Source organism: Chinchilla lanigera, unplaced genomic scaffold, assembly GCF_000276665.1.
Source record: "Chinchilla lanigera isolate Chin_1 unplaced genomic scaffold, ChiLan1.0 scaffold00001, whole genome shotgun sequence".
In the NCBI taxonomy this organism is placed as follows: Eukaryota; Metazoa; Chordata; class Mammalia; order Rodentia; family Chinchillidae; genus Chinchilla; species Chinchilla lanigera.
The window spans coordinates 2,404,856-2,423,620 of NW_004955402.1; the positions used below are offsets into that span (position 1 = coordinate 2,404,856).

The 18,765-nt window shown below is 52.3% G+C and overlaps 2 protein-coding genes across 6 annotated transcripts in view; one reads left to right on the forward strand and one right to left on the reverse strand.

Moving 5' to 3' along the window:
• Positions 1 to 12,722, forward strand: part of LOC102020968 (translation initiation factor IF-2-like) — a 34,406-nt gene extending 21,684 nt beyond the window's left edge. The window contains exons 4-6 of one of the 5 annotated variants that reach the window (XR_001234386.1): positions 5,323 to 5,574; positions 6,090 to 6,239; positions 8,055 to 12,722. The gene's annotated coding sequence lies outside the window, so the exon portion shown is untranslated. Of the gene's footprint in view, positions 1 to 2,172; positions 3,930 to 5,322; positions 5,575 to 6,044; positions 6,717 to 8,054 lie in introns of those variants that run through there. The other 4 variants (XR_001234396.1, XR_001234377.1, XR_001234406.1 and 1 more) reach the window with 4 other exon arrangements.
• Rab31 (RAB31, member RAS oncogene family) overlaps positions 1 to 18,765 on the reverse strand; it is a 92,139-nt gene that overhangs the window by 50,457 nt on the left and 22,917 nt on the right. The window lies entirely within an intron of this gene.

Below are 18,765 nucleotides of genomic sequence, written 5' to 3' on the forward strand. Positions count from 1 at the left end.
TTTTTTGGTTTTTCTCCGGTACTGGGAACCGAACTCACGACCTTGCGCTTGCCAGGCAGGCGCTTTGCCGCTGAGCTAAATCCCCAGCCCCAGTGAATTTTAATCTCTATATTTCTAATGTTTTCTCTTTAGAATCTGATGGTTGGGTAATAACCTCCAGTTGTACTTAATCCTCTAACGATCTTGTCTCAACTCTTTCTCCGTTCAACAATTCTCTAAAGCTGATTAGGACAGTGGTCCAGTTACACCCTGGAAATTGAATGCATGTTTTACTTCCATTCCCTTCCTAAACACTTGCAAAGTAGTTTAGAAAGTAAAAGACACCAATTCACAAGGTCAAAGAGACAGAAGAGACCACCCTTAGAAAGCGACACCTACAAATGCAGGAGGATGGGTGGCACCTGAGGAAGAAGCTGTGGACACAAGGCCTGGCAACGAGGGGGCCAGTGGACAGCAGGTCACTGGTGCCTGCAAACTCCAGGAGACAGGGACGGCCACAGGCTGCGCACAGACTTGCCCTGGAGCCCCAGGAAGGAAGGGAAGATGACCAGCCAGGAAACCCGGGCTTAGAAACAGCTCACATACTAGGGGAGGGGCCAGGTGCTGTCCCCGGAGCCTTACAAGCTCAGATAAGCTTGGGTAAGAGAAAAAATGCCCCAAATCTAGTACTAAGGTCCCCCACCAAGGCCATTTGTGTGCCAGCCCACAGGCTCCGGTGCAAATGGAGCTTTCAATCTGCATTTTAATTTTTTACAAATAAATACTCAGCTGTGAAAAATCAGACCTCAATCCCCACCAGAAAAACAGCAGCGGGCTATTTTAAAAGATCACTCAAAAAATAAGCGCAATCACTTAGAAAGCAAAGTAATACGGGTAGAAATTAAAGTTTTGCAAAACAGAAATTAGAAAATCACCCAGAGACTGGCACAAGGGCCAGCAAAGCCACTGCCTCTGGTGGGTAAGAACCTCTCTTCCGGGAGGCAGCAGAGACACGTACAAGACTCAGCTTTTTCAACACAGAAACACATGTCGCCGGGACATTTGTATCTCAAAGAACGGAGACATTTTGAGATGGATCAGCAACAGAGACACAAGATATATTTAACAAGGAAGAACAGCGTTGTGGTTCTCTTGAATTACAAAAAGCCCAAAGACCAAGGAGAAAATGTTGAAACTTCATAGAAATGTATTTTTCTTCAGATACTGAAATATGAAATTGGAAATCCCAACCGGCAGTCTGGGTTATTATTCCTTCTTGTGTTTGGGGACAGTTCCACAAACCCAGGGCACGAGGGGTCTAGACCTGTGACACTCCAAAGGTCTTCCTCTCAAAGGCTAAGGCCAAGGTGGCTTCTCTGCAGTGGGTGACTCATGTAGAGTCCAAGAGGTGACAGGAGGAGCTGGGGATTTAGCTCAGCGGCACAGTGCCTGCCTGGCGAGTGCAAGGTCGTGAGTTCGGTTCCCGGTATCAGAAAAAAAAAAAAAAAAAAACAAAAAAAACAAGAGGTGACAGGAGGGTTCCAATCCCTGCAGCCCCTTCCCACAGACCGGCCACGTTCCCCCATTGCCCCTGGACAGGCTCGGCTCTTCCCACTCCGCCACACGTACGTCCAGGGGAAGAGCTTACACCAGGCACCCTCCCCTCATGCCACCCCAAGAAACGGGAAAGGAATGCCACCCTGCTCCCCGAGATAAGCAGATGTCCCGTGCCACCTCCGGAAGGCAAGCTGCTTCACAAGCTGCCACGTGGCCAGGGCCACCCCGCGGTGCTCGGGCGCCTGGTTCATTCATTCTTGGCTCCTGAGTCACCGGCAGGCCCCAGGCCACCCTCGCCTCCCCAGCTGAGCTGCTGTTTTGGCATCTGTCCATTTACTCCACCCAAGCAAGGGCTCTGCTCCAAACAAGTGACCCAAGCCCCCAAAGCGGTCAGCAGAGCCAGCCTGCAAGGTAAGGCCGGCCCTCGAAATGCCCTTCGCGGTGAGGAGCTGAAAGGTCCACTCCTCGCCTTCGAATGGCTCTGCTTTTCCGAGCAGTCAGTGCAGCAAGCTGGGTTAGAGTTGAGCCGAGCCACTGGATTGTCAGCTAACGGCACTTAGTCTCTCTCTGTCTCTCTCTCTCTCCTTTCTTTTGAAGAAGTTAATTCGCAGCATTTCTCTTTCTTATGCTTAATAGGAAAACAGATAAATTTTTGGTTTGTCTCAAAAAAGGAAACATTCTTGCAAAGAACAGCGCCGAAGGATCCCATCTGGCCGGTGCCTGTGACGGGCGGCCCGGCTCTGTGGCGCTGTTCCTCGGCTGGCCGCCAGGGGAGGAGCTGCCACAGGAGCTGGGGGAGCCTGTGCCCTGGGCACTTTGGTTTCCTCTTCCTGCCTCAGCCTGTTGGGACCGGGACCCGAGGAGACGGCTGGTGACACACACACAACAAAGGAGCGGCCAGTGAGTCACAAGGGCCACACGTGAAACACAGAGCGGGGGCAGGAAATGCAGCGGGCCGGCGGCGAAGGCAGGGCCCACTCCCCGAGAGGCGGCTAAGTGAGGGGCTCCTGCAGCCCACCAGCTTGAAAGCCACTTTGTGCCCGTGGCCCTGCGCCGACCGAGGCTCAGCCCTGTGCACTTGCTCCATTTACAGGGTTCCGAGACCGTCACAGCCACTCTTGTTCAACCCTCGGCTTTGCAAGAGGAAGCTGTGTGACTTCCTGAGGGTCACACAGCTGGCTGGCAGAGTCAGGACCAAATGTCCTGAACGCCGCCCAGCCCTCTCAGGGCTCTTACCGAGCGAGGTCAACCTCCCTGCCAAGTGCAAATTTCTCTAAAGATTTTTCCAATTCCTAGAACGCGCAGACCTTGTGTGAGCGCTTTCCAGTTTCACCTCGCGCAGCTCCAGTCCCTCACAGCCTCGCGTTCTGAAGGCAGCGCTGCGGTGATGTGGGCCGTAGTGAAAGGGGAGCCCGCTGACTTCCAGGAGCGGAGAACAGAGCTCGTTCTGACTCCATGGCCCGGGAGCAATCTCGGTGGAACCCTCCCCAGAGGTCCCCAACACATCCCGTTTTCTCTTCTGTGTGGTTGGCATCAGAGAGGTACAAGCCAAGCAATCGGTTCCAGCTACTTCCTGGCACCCAGACCCCGGATCTGCTGTCCCAGCCCTCGTGCAGCCCTCAGGGAGCAAGCGCAGACTATGACGGCGATCTCTGCTGTTCGAGTTGCCCTATTTGCTAATCACATGTAAACCCGCAACTGTGAAATCAGGACCACAAACTTTGAGCTGCTGTCTTATAAAACCTGAGGGACCACCTGTTGGTGAAAGCCAAGCCCAAGTCGGCCCTCTGTCCCAGGACTGCAGCAACGCCCTTCCAGTCTCCTGCCCCTCGAGGTAAACAACTGCAGCTCACAGGAAAACGTACTGCTGCTGCCTAGTCCTGCTCCGACGGTGGGCCCCGCTAGTGAACACACACAGCTTCTTGCTGGACCTAAGAAAGGCCTGGACATCTCTTCAGCCAGCTCTGCAAGCAGCCCCTGTGGAGATCAAGGCCGCACCGAGAGGAAATTGCTGTCCTCCCTGGTCGCTCTGATCTCACAGTGTTCAGCACGCTGCCACAAACATCTCCCCTCCAGACTCAAGAAGCACTGCTGCTCCCCCAGCCCTGTGGCAAGCTCTGCAGGGAGTGAGGAGCTCCAGGGGGCTCGTCAGGATGTCCCCTGCAGATGACTTCACACATCAGTGCCCTCAGGTGGAGAAAAGGAAGATACAAACCCCAGCAGGACCACAGCCTTGGGAACTCCACCACACATAATGTAATTAAAGAAGAATAATTGAGCAGAAAAAATTCATTGCAGTATGATTCATAAAAATGAGAAAGGATCTAAATAAATGGGCTATAAATTAAATGAATTATAGCATGTACAGCGATCTTTCAGACTTTGATTTTACTCCTACCACGGGTGTTAAAGAGGCGGACTATGATGCTGTCCGTAACACACAGATGCTTCTTGACTAAGGATGGGGTCATGTCCTGACAAATCCTCCTAAGTTGAAAATATCATAAGGAAAAATATGCATGAACACATGACTCATGGATGAATAATATATTACTATTGGTTTAACACCAACCTACCCGATACAGTATAGCCTAGCTTATCTTATCTTACCTTAAATGTAGGTCAATCACACTAAACTATAATTGGACGAAAAAAATCATCTCACACAAAGCCTATCTTATAATAACGTAGTGAATCGCTCATGTGATTTCATAAGTACGGCACTGAAAGTGAAAACAGAAGGTTTGTACGGTTGCACCTTACACACCATGGCAAAAGCCGAAACCAAACCATCCTAAGTTGGGGACCTTCTGTCTGCTGTTTGGGAACACCTGATCATTTCAGCACCCCTCTCTGCAAGGATTTTTTTTGTATTGTCTATCAGTCACTCAGTTGAGCGTCTAATTGAAAGCTCTATAAAGTCTTACTGTCTTGAACACTGATGGAAGGGAAGTCAGTCTTGAGTTACATTAGCAGGGTGGTACAGGGCAGCTGGACTTTGTGGACAGAGAGAGGGACTGGGGAGAGAAACAGGTAGAACAAGCACAGTTAATGGTTTGGGCTTTTCCAGCCCCGATGGTAAGGAAAGCCAAGAGCATCTCAGGAACCTGGCCAGGAGGAGTGCACGGCACCTGCCTGGTCCCACCCGACGGGTGATGCAGCAAGAGCTGTCTGGCGGGTCCCTGTCAGCACTGCCTTCTCCAGCCAGCCTGGGAGAGCCAGCTCACCTGCTGCCCAGGTCCCCAGAATCCAGGCGCAGCTCCTGACAGCCCCACTAGCACAGGAGACAACAGGTTCAGGACACTGCCTCCCGCTGTGCTCTGCCAGGTTCAGAGAAACCCCTGGAACACTGCACACATTCCACACAAACCTGGCGAACAGGGAGAGGATATGGCCCTCTTCTCTGCCCTGGGTTTGCAACACAGCAACCAGCAAAAGCCAGACACATACTATACTCTCTCTAGGAGGACCAAGGGCTCCAGGTCAAAGTACTGATCATCACCCCCACACTGCCACGTGCCCCAGGGAGAGCGCCAATCTGACAGTGACTGCTCCTGCCTTTCCGTCTCCCTTTCCACAAGCGGCATCGTGGTGATGTAGACCAGTTCTGACACGTGCCCAGCACTTTTTACCAGGAAGATACTTTCACACTGTGAAGGGTTCAATCTTTATACATCACAGTAACCACTGTGCCATAAAAGCAGGAAACACTATTGAGCTCCAGTCCGCAATGCACTTGTTTTACCACTGCACCTTTTTGTCTTGTTTTGTTTTGTTTGGTACCAGGAATTGAACTCATGGCCTCAGGCTGACCAGGCAAGCACTTATGCAGCTGAGCTACATCCCCAGCTATCACTGCACCTTCTGCACTCCTTCCTTTAGGGGCCACAGTGAGAGCAGACCTCACGCAGGCCCAGGAAACCTCACCCTTCATGCTCGTTCTGGGAAAAATGAGCCACTCGAACAAGAAAACTCAGCTCCAGGCATTTCACTGCATTTCACAAACCAGACCACAACATTATCTGAGGAAAACATGATGTAAGTAAGGAGTTTCTGCAAATTCCCAGAAACAATACTCCCACTCTTTCATTTATGATTATTTTTGAAATTTGTCAAAGGTATCTATTATAGCAAAAGTTTTAAAATCCATTTACAAGCTGGGAGTTGTGGTGCGTGCCTATAATCCAGCATTTGGAAGGCTGAAACCGAAGGATCTCTGTAACTTTGAGGCCAGCCTGGGCTATACAGTGAGGTCAAGGCCAGCCTGAACTACATAGCGAGACTTTATCCCCCCCACCGGAAAAAAAAAAAAGAATCCATTCACCAAGGGGTCGCTAACATGTAGTACAAATGGAACCTAATTTTCTCTTGTTCGAAAAGGTGGGTTCTGCCCCCGAGTCTGACTCAGTAGACTGTTTCCTCCGTCCACTGGGGTGGGGGGGGGAAATACTGCCTACAAACCTAGTTTTAAACATACAAGTCGCGTCAATGAGTTTAAGTATTTACAGTAACACCCCTGGAGATGGATAAGCCTGGTGTGGACTTGTCCACAGTTCCCCACTTGGGAAGATCTGAAGCCCACACGCTGGAAATGTGGTACCATGTCGGAGGTGCGGAAACTGAGCGGCAGAGACGGGAAGAAGCCGCCCGAGAAGATGAGAACTAAGCAGCATCGGGGGCACAAGAGGACAAGGGCAGCCCAGGTGGGTCCCGGGGCCTCTGCACAAAGCTCACACTCGCCACCGCACACAGGCCTGCTCGCAGCCCTTCGGGAAGGGGGCAGGTGGCCCCGCTCACAGTGGGAAGTTCGCATGGGCGCCGGTGCCAGGCACCGGTAGAGACGAGTGGAGATTGGACTCCACTCTGCCCACACCAGCACTCCGCCCAGGGCCAGGCACCCCTCTGCAGCAGGCGTTTTCCTGGGTTTCAGAGCATAAAATCATCTGAGGAAAGGACAATGTGAGTAAAGAGCTTTAGCCCACTCCCACAGACAGTACTCCTACTCTTTCAATTATGATTATTTTGAAAGGTTTCAAAGGTATATATTGTACCAAAAGTTTTAAAATTCATTTATAAACTGGGTGTGGTGGTGCACTCCGGAGGCAGAGGCAGGATGATCACAGACAGTTCCAGCCGCAGCTCCCAAGTATTGCTTTTTTTCTTTTTCTTTTTTTTACTTTTTTTTTTGAAACAAGGTCATCCTGTGCAGTTCAGGCTGGCCTTGAGCTCACTTTGTAGCCCAGGCTGGTCTCGAACTTGCAACGATCCTGTAGCTTCAGCCTCCCAAGTGCTGGGATTACAGGCGTGCACCACTATGCCCGGCTCCAAGCATTGCTTTTGCTCCACTAAAACTCTTCGATCTTTCTGAGACTCCGTGTGTTACACTGCTTGTGTTTAGATGTCCCCCACTAGCCTCATGCACTCATAGGTGGGGCTTTTCTGAGGTGACTGGATCTGGGGTGTGTGATAGAGGGATTAAAAGTTTGTGAATGTGGATTAAAGGTGTGATGACTAAATTAGTTCACTGATTGGTTTAGCATAAATCTGGGTATGGGTAATGGGAAGGCCCACCCTGGCTGTTGGTGGCACCAGCCAATGGGCTTGTAGCCTTAATGGGATAAAAGGGAAAGGAAGGCTACTACTGATGCTGCTGCAGCTGCTGCTCATGGCTTTCTGCCTACCCCACCATAGACTCTTTCTCCTCTATGATGCCCCTTGGCCATGCCACCTTGCCTTCAAGCCAGCCAGACTGAACCCTCTACAAACCGTGACTTAAAATAAACCTTTCCTCCTTTAACTTTAGGTGTCAGGAATTTTGTCCCAACAATAAAAAACTAAGACACCCTGATACCTGTATTAAAATTTTTCAGGCCAGGAATACAGCTCAGCAGCACAAGCACCTGCCTGACAAGTGCAAGGTCCTGAGTTCAGTTACTGGTACCAAAAAAAAAAAAATAAAATTTTTCACTTTCTTACATCTATCTTATGTTGTTCTCATCTTTTTTCATCTTTCTGAGTTTTTGTTCTGAGGTTTTCTTTAGGCCTATCTCCTAGTTCTTTCTACAGATATGTCTAATAGGATGATAAAACTATGTATTAGTTTCCTAGTATCAAGTGCTGTATTTTGCAGTTATATATTTACATGACAGTTTTAAATTCCTTGCCAAATTGCTATATCTTTATCTGTTTCCTTGAACATACTGTGCACGCATGCTGTGACTCCCATGTCCATCATCATAAACCAGTATGTGGCTCTATGTGTGCCATGTGTGGAAAGGTATTCCATGAAGCCACTCTTCTCCTCATGTCTCTGGTCATGCCTAAGAAATGGAGCCACTTATCCAAGGACATGTGTCAAAGGGAGGACACCACCCCAGACTTCTCAGGCTCTTGGATGGGTGTTTGAAAAGAATGCATCACCCACCCTAAAGAATCTGTTCCCAGTCAGAGAATATTTTTAATGTTCAAAAGTGCTGTCCCTTCCTACCATTCTGTCTCTTTGCCTCTCTTCATTCCAGAGTTGGCAGATCTTTTGGTCCCTGAGTGCTCGGACTGCAATGGTGGGACGCCATCTACACCCTATCGATGCTTGACATTCTCCTGCTATTGAGCTCTGAGGAAACTGGAGGCCCCGACACAGTTGGGAGGGAGGAGATACAAGCCTCAGAAGCTCATCTGTCTCCTCGCCCAGACTCCCTTCCCATCTCTCCTTCTCCCTCCTTCTCGGATGAGTTAAAGGAAAAGAAGAACATCTGTTTTAAAACAGAATAAGCAAGGTATAAGCTGCCTCACCCACATTTCTTATAACAGTTCCCGCTGCTTCCTGGTGTCTCCAGAGAGCGGTTTGTCCCAACGTGCAAACTCTGTGGCTAAGCAAAAGCTTCAGCTTATCTAAGAAGTCTTCGAAAGTGTGACCTTAACTATTAAAAAAAAAGATTACCATCAATTTTTATTTGAATCACACTTCCTGCCAAAGGAACCAACTGTTCCTCTGTGAGCCTTTCCTTCGCCACAAGCTATTGATTGAGCAAGACAGGACCTTGGAAAGAGGACAGGACCTTGGCTGTAGGGAATATGGGGTTTATGAAGGCACCAAGCTCCAAATTTTGGATTTTTATTGTTGTGTACTATAACATTTGCCAAACAAAATTTTACTGGTCCTGAGTTGCCGATCTAGCAAACAAAACAAAACAAAACAGGACGAATACTGATCACAATTGCAGTAGGCAACTCTTCAAATAGCTCCTAGTGATCCTGGCCCCAGGGGACTTAGTCCCGTGTGTAACCAGGACCCGGGCGCTCCTAAATACAGGATCCCCCTAAAGTGATGGGCACCCCTGCTGAGGGCACCAAGATGAGACACTGGGAGCCCCAGTGTACAGCCATGGCCACTTCTCCCAGGAAGCGCGTCTTCCCGACAGTGGCCAGAACAGTGTGGAAGCAGAACCTGCCTCAGAGCCACTGTGGAGTGACCATAACCCCACCTGACACCTGACTGTAACCTTGCAGGAGACCCTGAGCTGGAGGAACGGCTGGGCCGTGCCCAGATTCCCGACCCACAAGAACTGGGAGGTAATACAAGCGCGTTGTTGAAAGCCTCACCTTTTGAGGAAACTCATTACCCAGTAGCAGACAGCCGATACAGACCCAACAGAGGCACTTATTAAGCACTGACTTGATGCACGCATGCTGCATCCTGAATCATGCGAGGCCCGGATGCAGCAGGGCCAGCCCACCTCGCAGGTGAGGTCTACAGGGTTCAGGGCAAGTGGGCAGTGTGGGCAGTTGGCCCACAGCAGATGATGAGGGCAGCACTGGGCATGACTTAGAAGGCTCTGCTCTGACAGCAGTGATTCGGAATACTCTACAGCTCTCTGGACTGTGAGAAAGGAAATCAAACCACTTGACTCTTTTATTTAAGGCTTCGCTGTCCACTCGTTTGGCAGACTGCGGGCCTGATCAGTCTACAATAACTAGGGGATAATATTAACCCGACTTTGCTTTGCCTGACAAAATCTACTGAGGATGATTTAAGCCCTCAGGGTAAAGCCAAAGTCACCAAATGAAGCTGGCAAGAATAAAGCTGTGTAATAATCCAACAGCGATAATTCAATCTAAGGGCCAGTACCTAGGGAAGGCAGCACAGCTGCCAAGATCAGAAAACAGGATGGGAGATCTCAGAACAGCTTTTAAGATCTCATCGGGGACACCTCTCTGCATCGCTTTGAGGAACTATCAGCACAGCTCCTGCGAGGTGCTGTGAGGTTTCGCCTGCTGTCATCTCCACCTCATTAGGAATTCTTCGTCTGATGTCATTCCCCCACGTCATTCCACACCACCAGATCCCAAGATCACCAATTCTGTCTGTGCCCTGCCCCCCTGGCCCTGCAGCAGAGCCCCTCGGTCACAAGGCCCGAGCTCAGACCCTAATGTGACAAATGACGCATCACTGCAGTTCCTGGCACGGGCAGCACGTGGCCACCACCGGCCAGTCCCAGAAGAGCCCTGCCTTCAGCCTCCAGCACTCCTGCTCCACCGACACTGGAAAGCACTCCCCCGCTTTGACAAGTGCAGGGACAGGAACACACAGGGACATGCGACCACAGCTGAGGGTTCAGAGCTGGGCATCCATCTGATGTCACAAGGATGTGTCAGCCAGGCAGGGCAGGAGGAGCTCCGGGAGTGAGATGGGTAGGGAGTGAGGGCAGTGGGCTGGTGGCACCAAGAGAACCCAGGCGGCGGGACACACATGGAGCCCGGGCTGCTGCTGCCTCCACGGTGTCCGCCTGCTCCTCTGCCCTCCTGACCTGCTCCCCGGGAACCCGACCTGACAGAGGCCTCTTGCCGTTTGCCCTCACCGGGCAGTCACCTCCCACTTTTGCGTTCCCGCACACTCCCTAAGGGGTCTGAAGCACCCATGCACACACACATATGCTCGTGTACACGTATTCACTTGCACACATGCATGTGTGCACACATCTACATACACACATACACTTATAACTACCTGTGCAGCACAGGCCCTCGGCTTGCTGATCGGCCAGGCTGAGTGGTATTTGTAGGGGTGAGTGGCCGGCAGGCACTTACCCGGTGTTCATCACGGCTGAGAGCACAGTGACCTCTCCTTTTGTCTGCGCTACGTAACTGAACGCAACATGTAAACCAAGCTTGCTACGGAGCCGGACAGACACACATCCCATGCACACCCTGCTGCCCTGGCACGATGTGGCTGTTCCGGGTCATCCGCATGGCCTCGCATCTGAGGTTGAGCCCCACCACCCAGAAGCGCCTTTCCTGTAGGCTCCGGGCTCAGGGTGCCTAACGGAGGACCCCCTGGAGGCGATGCTGCGGCAGGCCTCTGGCACACAGGAGGACGGTCTGGCAGTGGCCGCCCACCAAGGCAACTCCTGTACCCACAGCCGCCCCCTCTGCTGACAGACAGCCACCCCTCCTGCTTCCTCAGGGGCCAAACCTGTCCCTCAGGTGTTTCTGTGTGCATCTGCTTCTCCCACCTTCAGTGACCTCTGCCAGCCTTCCCTTCCCCTCACACACTACACAAGTTCAATCTCACAATCAGTGTTCCCATGATTGTCACAGTAGCTCTGCTTCCCTGCCTGGACCCACCAGGGAGAAATGACCCGGAAACAAAAGGGTAGACCCAGAGACTCTAGAGAGAGCAGACCCAGAAGGGTACCCAGAGAGCAGACCCAGGCAGGAGCCACACAGGATACTCCCCAGGGATCAGAAAGACAGGCCACCAAGGCCACGGCCACTCCCTGTCACTCTGCTGGGGAGTTCAGGCCGTCCTGAGGGCCAGGGAATCTACGAAACCGACTCAGTGGCAGAACCTTAAGAGGATTAGCTAGAAACCAAATTGGAGACAGAGGCCACATGAGGCTGTTTACACATTTGTTGGTTTTTATTAAGCACCTACCAGGCGCCCAGCACTATCACAGATGCTAGTGACCTGGATGGAAGTGCCAGCTTCTGCCACATCCCGGCTACGACTCGGTGACGAGGCTTGGTTTACACTCTGTGTTCAGTTACACAGAACAGACAGAATGGAGGTCATGAGCCCCCCTGAATGAACACCGTGTCAGTAACTGAGGATCTGTTACTACAGGGCCTGTGTCGCACAGATAGTTCAGGACCCATTGTGATCCCTTAGCCAAGGCGGTGACTGCTGCAGGTATGGTTGAACCTGCAAGAATCAGCCCCAAGAGGCTGGCACAGAGAAGAGTGAATGGCCAGTAATGTCCACAGGATTTACAGCAAGAGAGTTGAGACTGCTCGCTCTACCTTCCTTACTCCCTCCCATCTCTGACCAAGTAATGATGGCTTCTCACCCACCCGATTCTGGGAATCACCCTGTACTTATGTACACCAAGGCCTGGGCGCACCAGGACTGGACAGCACATCCAGACAGCAGCTTGGGACAAAGGCAGGGAGCCAGACAGGAGGCAAGTTGGGGCCTGGGGGCCAGAAAGCCCTGGCTGCCGGTCCATCTGCACCACCCGACTCTGCTGCAAACGTGTCCTCCTGGCTAAAGGTTCCTCTGTCATCCAGGACTTTCCAACCCTTGAAGAGACTTACAAAACTCAACCAAAAGTCATCAGTGAACTTCCACCTCCAGGGAAAACACCATGAGCCTTCACCTCCAATTGTGCTCTTTGAAAATAAAGGATATGGTATTATTCTTACTTGCAGAAATTTTATCAAGAAATGTATGGTAGCCTAAGTCACTATTCCTGCACACTCCCAGCGTGTCCTGTCAAGGAGGAAATGTGGGTACAGCTGGGACACCGCGGGCAACAGAGCACAGTCAGACATAGACACACTTCCCAGCGACAGCCCCAGCCCGTGCCCTGCTGATGGTCAGCGGCTACAACAGGGAGCCCATGCTTTCAGTCCTGAACAGTGCCCTCCACCGCTCCCCAGAAGAGGGTGAGGTGAAAGTCAAAGAGGAAAGCCAGCAGCCCCCAACAGGGCTATATAGGATGGCACCCCGCAGAGGCACCACCGTGTCGATGATCCGAAAGTCCAGCCCTGGTTTTACACAAACAGCTCCTACACAGAACACCCCAGAAACCTCACTACACATGGGGAGCTCCTGTCTCAGAGGCAGGGCCACAGGCACTGGTGTAGATGTGGCCCAAATGGCAGGTGCACACGGCCACCTGGGACAAAGCCACAGCAATGGACGGTGAGCAAAGGGCAACTGAAGAGAGGGCAGCCGGGGCTTCTGGAGAATGGAGTGGCAGAGCGCTGAGCTTGGAGTCTGCTATCAGGGGCTCTCGCTAATGTAATCCTGCTGGCAGCAGGGATGCTGAGGATGGCTGACATCTGTGACGCTGAACCCCGCTGGACTCTGTCAACAGAGTCACCACCTCCTCTTCAGCACAGGCCCACGGAGGTGAGACGGACCGCCACCGCCCCCGGCAGCTGGGAAAAGGCTCGGGGGTGGGCGGTGTGTGCCTCAAACCCTGCCCTCATCTTCAGACCGCAGACACCGTCTGGGTGCCCGATCCCCTGAGCAGTCGCATTCACACAGACAGACATGATCCCAGCCTCACCCCTCCGTCACTGACTCCTCACACGCTGGGCACCGAGCTGCCACGGAGGCCCCGGGGGCTCTGCCTTCCCTGTGGGCCCCAGAGATGCATACGCAGGGATGGGACGTGGTGCCGGGGCTTGCGGGCCTCGCAGACACAGCTCCGTTTGCGATGCACACATGACAGTGGCGGTGGTCACATGGGACCAGCAGCCCTCCCATCTTGGAGTGAGGCTGCTCAGGCCTGCAGGGACTTGCCCGGCCCCTGCGCGTCCTCAAGCTTTTTTTTTGTATGGGAAATCGAACTCAGGGCCCCGCGCTTGCCAGGCAGGCACCATGCCGCTGAACTACATCTCCAGCCCTAGCGTCCTTAAGCTTATAAGCGATTGCTTACAAGTGATATACGAGAACATGCTCCTCATCAAGCACTCCTAAGAGAAGAAAACCGTAGCTGCCTTCCTCTTCACTGGTCTAAAAGCGCGACGGCTCAGAGCGCTGCCTGTTCCTCACCGCGTTCGGTCTGCATGGCCGCTCTGCGGGTTCCCTATTCCCAGTTTACAGGTGAAGCCTCACGGCCTTCAAGCTACCTGAAGAAATGGCGCGGGACCAAGTCCCAGGCCGCCACCTCCCACCACCTGCGCCCCATCACTCCAGGACCTTCGCCCCACATCTGCCTGCAGAAATCAGCAGAGCTTCAGGGAGCTCCACACGCTGGGCCCGGAGGGGCGAAAGGGCAGAGCCAAGGCCTCAGAGCAAAGGGGCGGGCGCTCACTCTTCATAAGCAAGCAACTTTGATTCATCTTCACACTTAATTTTCTGCCAGTAAGAATAGACAAGTGGATGACAACCACCCCAGCACAACCACTTCTTTTTCACAGTGTCATGAGGTTTGCAGGCAAATATCTAAAATCCCCCGGGGGACCCCTGAGATCCACAGACACACATCTCCTTTAAGAAGTGTGCCGGGGGGGCGGGGATACAGCTCAGCAGCACACGCGCCTGCCTGGCAAGCGCAAGCTCCTGAGTTCGATTCCCGGTACCAAAAAAAAAAAAAGTGTGCCGGGAAGTGAGGCGGGAAAACTTGCAGAATGTGCTTCGCGGGGTCCCACGGCCCTGGCTGCTCTGGGGAGACGCGTGTGGGTGCCACCACCGCCGAGGAAGCATCTGCAGTGCCGGCCACACGTGCCCAGCTGTGCAGCCTCTGCGTGCGTCCTCTCGCGTGTGAACACTTGCATTTAAGTGAGCCGGGTGCCACCGTGCTCAGGCATTACAGCGCCACAACATGCACAGGAGCACACACATTAGGAAGTGTTTCACAGTCAGGATCTGCTCACCACGGAGCCCCCCGAGGGCGGAAAGCAGGGGGTGCCAAGTCTGAGCACGGGCAGTGTCCCCCAAAGGTGCGCATGTAAAGGCATGGTCCCCAGGGCTCTGGACCTCAGGTGAGGCCTGTGGGAGGACTGCAGGTCACTGGGGCTGCCAGCTGAAGGGACCGTGGAGCACCAGGCAGTCCCCCTCTGTCTCCTGGCTTGATAACTGCTGAACTGACGCAGACATCCCATCCTTGGTCCCCTCCTCAACAGAAGCCAGCGCCACAGGCTGCCTTATCTTGGGCTGGAATCTCCAAAATTTAAAACAAAACAAAACTTTCAGCTGAGAGTGGTGGCCCACAATTATAATCCCAGCACTTTGGGAGGCTGAGGCAGGAGGATCTCAAATTCAAGCCTGGAAAATTCAGCATGACTCTCAAAATAAGTAAAAGGGCTGGGGAAGTGGCTCAGTGCAAAGGTCCTCGGCTCAGTCCCCAGTATCGCAAAATTCAAAACCAAAACCTCTTTTCTTCATTAGTAGCCCACACTCTAGGTATCTCACCCCAGCAACGTGCAGCTGACTAATACAGCAGCTGCAAACCATAACTGCCCTCTGCACCACCCAGTCTCAGGGCTCTGCATCAGAGGAGCCCGCTGGTGCCACAGAAGAGCAAGTGCGGAAAAGGTACAGCAACCGGGGAGACAGGGAGTTCATCCCACACAGGCAGGAGGCGAGTGCAGGCCGAGTCCCTGTGAGCAGGCAGGAGAGAGGACGCAGTGTGTGGAGAGGAGTTCAGCCAAGCAGCAAAGGCCATGAGCTAGAGCGGGCCCCGCTTCCTGGAGCCTGGCTGCTCCCCACCTCGGGTTCCATGGCTGCTGTGCCCTCCAGTGCCCGCTCGATGCCTGACTCCGCACCCCCCCAGGAGGAAGCACCCCTGTTGAGTCCTGGCCACAACCTTTGGCGTCAGCCCCTCCCTTTTGTCATCACACCATTAAACACAGTTTCTCATAGGAACAGCTCAAGTTTCAGCTACAAGTATTTTTTATGTCCACACCCACACAGAGCATTGAACTGCTCCACCACGAGGGCTGGGAAGCCACAGACCAGCAAAACGATGCCTCCAGCCTAGAGAGAGGGTGACCTTGCAGCCCGGGAAAGGTCATACGGGCTGATGTCAGGGCCTCTCCGACACCAGGCCCTGCTGCCGACACCAGGCCACACCTCGGGCTTGCTCCTCTGTTCCACGCAGCACATGACCAAGGTCGTGGTTTAAAGACTGCCACACACGCACACAATTCAGTTGACAGAGCTGAAGCTGTAGAAAGTTACGGCACTGTCTCATCTGCCAGGGAGCATTCCTTCTACATTCTCGCTTCACAAAAACACCACTGACAAAAACAAGAAAAATAAATGTGCTGAGAGAGTCGATGGCCCTCTCCAGGAGGGAATCATCACCGCTGCTGTTCCCGTCGGGCCCTTCGCCCTGTTCGTGTTCTGACGCTGGAGCAACACCACCCTGTCCCCATTCCACGTGATTCTCTCCCGAAGAGTCAGGAAGACCACAGTTAGATGGAGGCGACCTGGCCAGGAGCCCATGGATAATAATTTGGTCAGATGAACCGAAAAAAAAATGTTTCTCCACTTAGTGGTTTGGATGACGGCAGAGGCCAGGAAACTTCTGCAAACCTCTGCACTGCCCTCATCTGACCCTAGCAGCAAGCGGAACAGCCAACTTGGAGCTTAGCTTTCCCACCATGAATCTGGTGTTTCGCCCAAAACGCCCCCCGAAGCTGCACCAGGAATCTCTATTCTGGGCCGCTGCCTGCCCCCTCCCAGGGGACCATGACACTGAGAACGCGTGTCCAGCAGCCCCGCACAGGCCAAGCCGGCATTTTTACCCATGGCAGCCTCCATCTAGGATCTCAGTGGCAGAGTGCACACATAGCCCTTCATGCCAGGGTCACCAGGACGTGGACAGCAGCCTGCCGCATTCTGCTGACCTCATAGAAGAGCTCTGAAGCCCCAGCTTCCTCTGTCCTTGGAGCTCAGTTCCAGACGAGACTGCAGTAAGCAGCGTGAAGGAAAGGGCTCTCCCTTACTCCTGACTGCTTTACCCGCCTTAGTTATTCCCGCTCTCTCCCAATTGCAGGGCGGAGACTCCGGGAGACCACGAGACACATCCTAGCAAACACTGACAAGATCAGAACAAGCACAGCCTGAAAGAGAGGAGCATGGAAACGGTGAGCCTGGCCCAGGCTCTTCCCAGGGTCCCCTCTCAGGCAGCAGAGGTCATCAGAGTCACAGCCTGGTCGTGGGGTCGAAGGCACAGAATTCAAATCTCCCCCTGGGTGGCTCTGTGGAGAGGAGGCAGAAGGGGCCCGGGCTGCAGAGGCTCACTGTGAAGACTGAACAAGCCGTGCCCACAGCACGGCGCCAGCACGCGAGAAGAATCAGCTGCTGCTGATGGGCAGAGTGAAGAGCATCAGCCTGCGGGCTGCAGGAAGGAGCGCCCCGAGACCCAGCCAGCAACACAGGCTGCATGCAAATCTGCAGCGACATCTTCATCTTAAAATAACTATTCGTGCAATCACAAGCACCGGCGGGGAAAAAAAAGGAGGCCCTTCACCGCGGCCACCTGCACCTCTGTGTCATTTGAATGTTGTAGTCCTGCGCCACGCATTCCTCAGACAGCCTTCAAATGTGACACCTCTGACCCAGGTGGAGGGGTTAGGGTACGATGTTGTGCTCTCCCCTAGGCTTGTCCACGCACATGAACCTTTTGACCCTAACAGTTTCTCCCCATGTTTTGACTGTCACCCACGTCGCAGATTCCTAGCGATGCTCGTGAGAGGCCCTGCGGGAAGCTCACCAAAGAAGGCACCATCCCAGGCCATCCCTGGGCGACTCCAGTGCAGATGCCGCTGACCCTGGTGTTACACATGCCGTGCTTTTGGTAGAAAACACCTAATACCAATGACCTAAACCCTAGGAACTAACAACTCACATGCACACTATATCAGGCATTTCTACAAAGAGGGACAGCTCACACAACACGAAACGAGCCATTTTCAAGCCAGCACCTTGCTGCATTTAGTACCTTCCCCGTGTTGTACAGCCAATACCTCTATCTCAGTCCCCGACACCTGCCTCACCTCAAGTAACTCCCTACGCGGTAACCACCCGCCCACCCCAGGGCCTGAGTCAGATTTCTGCCCCAGTGGGTTTACCCATTCTAGAAATTTCACATAAATGGAGCTACACAGGATGTAACCTATTGTGCCTTGTTTCTTTCACCCTGCTCCATGTTCTTTCTTTTAATGCATTTTATTTATTTATTTATTTATTTATTTTCCCTTCCGGTACCGGGAATCGAACTCATGACCTTGCGCTTGCCAGGCAGGTGCTGTGCCGCTGAGCTAAATCCCCAGGCCCTGCTCCATGTTCTTAAGCTTCATCCACGTTGTGTTGGCATTTCTTTCCTTTTGCGCCCGAGTGACATTTCATTGCATGCGTGTGCCACAGCCTGTCTCTCCACCACTGCTCATGGGCTTTGGGGTTCCTTCCCTCTTTTTGGCGATTGCGACAGGGATGCTATTCACACGTAAGTCTTGGTTTACATCCCTGTTTTCAGTCCTTTGTGTGTATACGTAGGAGTAGAACTGCCGGATCATGCAGTTCTATGTTCAACTTTTTGAAGAACCATGGAATCACTCCTTTCCACAAAGGAAGCACTGGACACTTCCACCAGGCACCTGGTTTCTTCACAGCCTCACCAACATTTATTATTCTCCTCGTTTAAAATTATATCCCTCCCAGTAGACAGGAAGTGACATTTCACTGTGGTTTTAATTCTCTAATGACTAATGAGGTTGGAGCATGTTTTCACATGATTCCTGACCTTTTTTGTATGTGGACAAAGGTCTGTTCAAATTCTTTGCTCTTTCTTAATCAAGCAGTTTATCTTTTTGTGTTGAACGGTAAGTGTACTTTACACATCCAGACAGTCAAGCCCCTCATCAGACACTTGATTTGAAAATACTTCCTCCTGTTCAATAGGTTGTCTTTTTACTTTCTTAGTACTGTTCTTTGATGCCTAGGTTTTAATTTTGATGGTATAGTTTTAGGTGCTTTTCTCATTTTTCATGTTTTGGTGTCATATCTAAGAATCTGCTGCCAAATTCAAAGTCATGATAATTTCACCCTGTGTGTTTCCTTTACAAGTTTCACAGATTTAGCTCTTAAAAACCTGAGGAATTCAACCTAAATATGTGAACATCCATTTGTTCCAGCATCATTCCTTAAAAACATTATTTTTTTCCCTGTTGAATTATGGTAGCACTTTTGTCAGCAATCAGCCAGTCATAGTT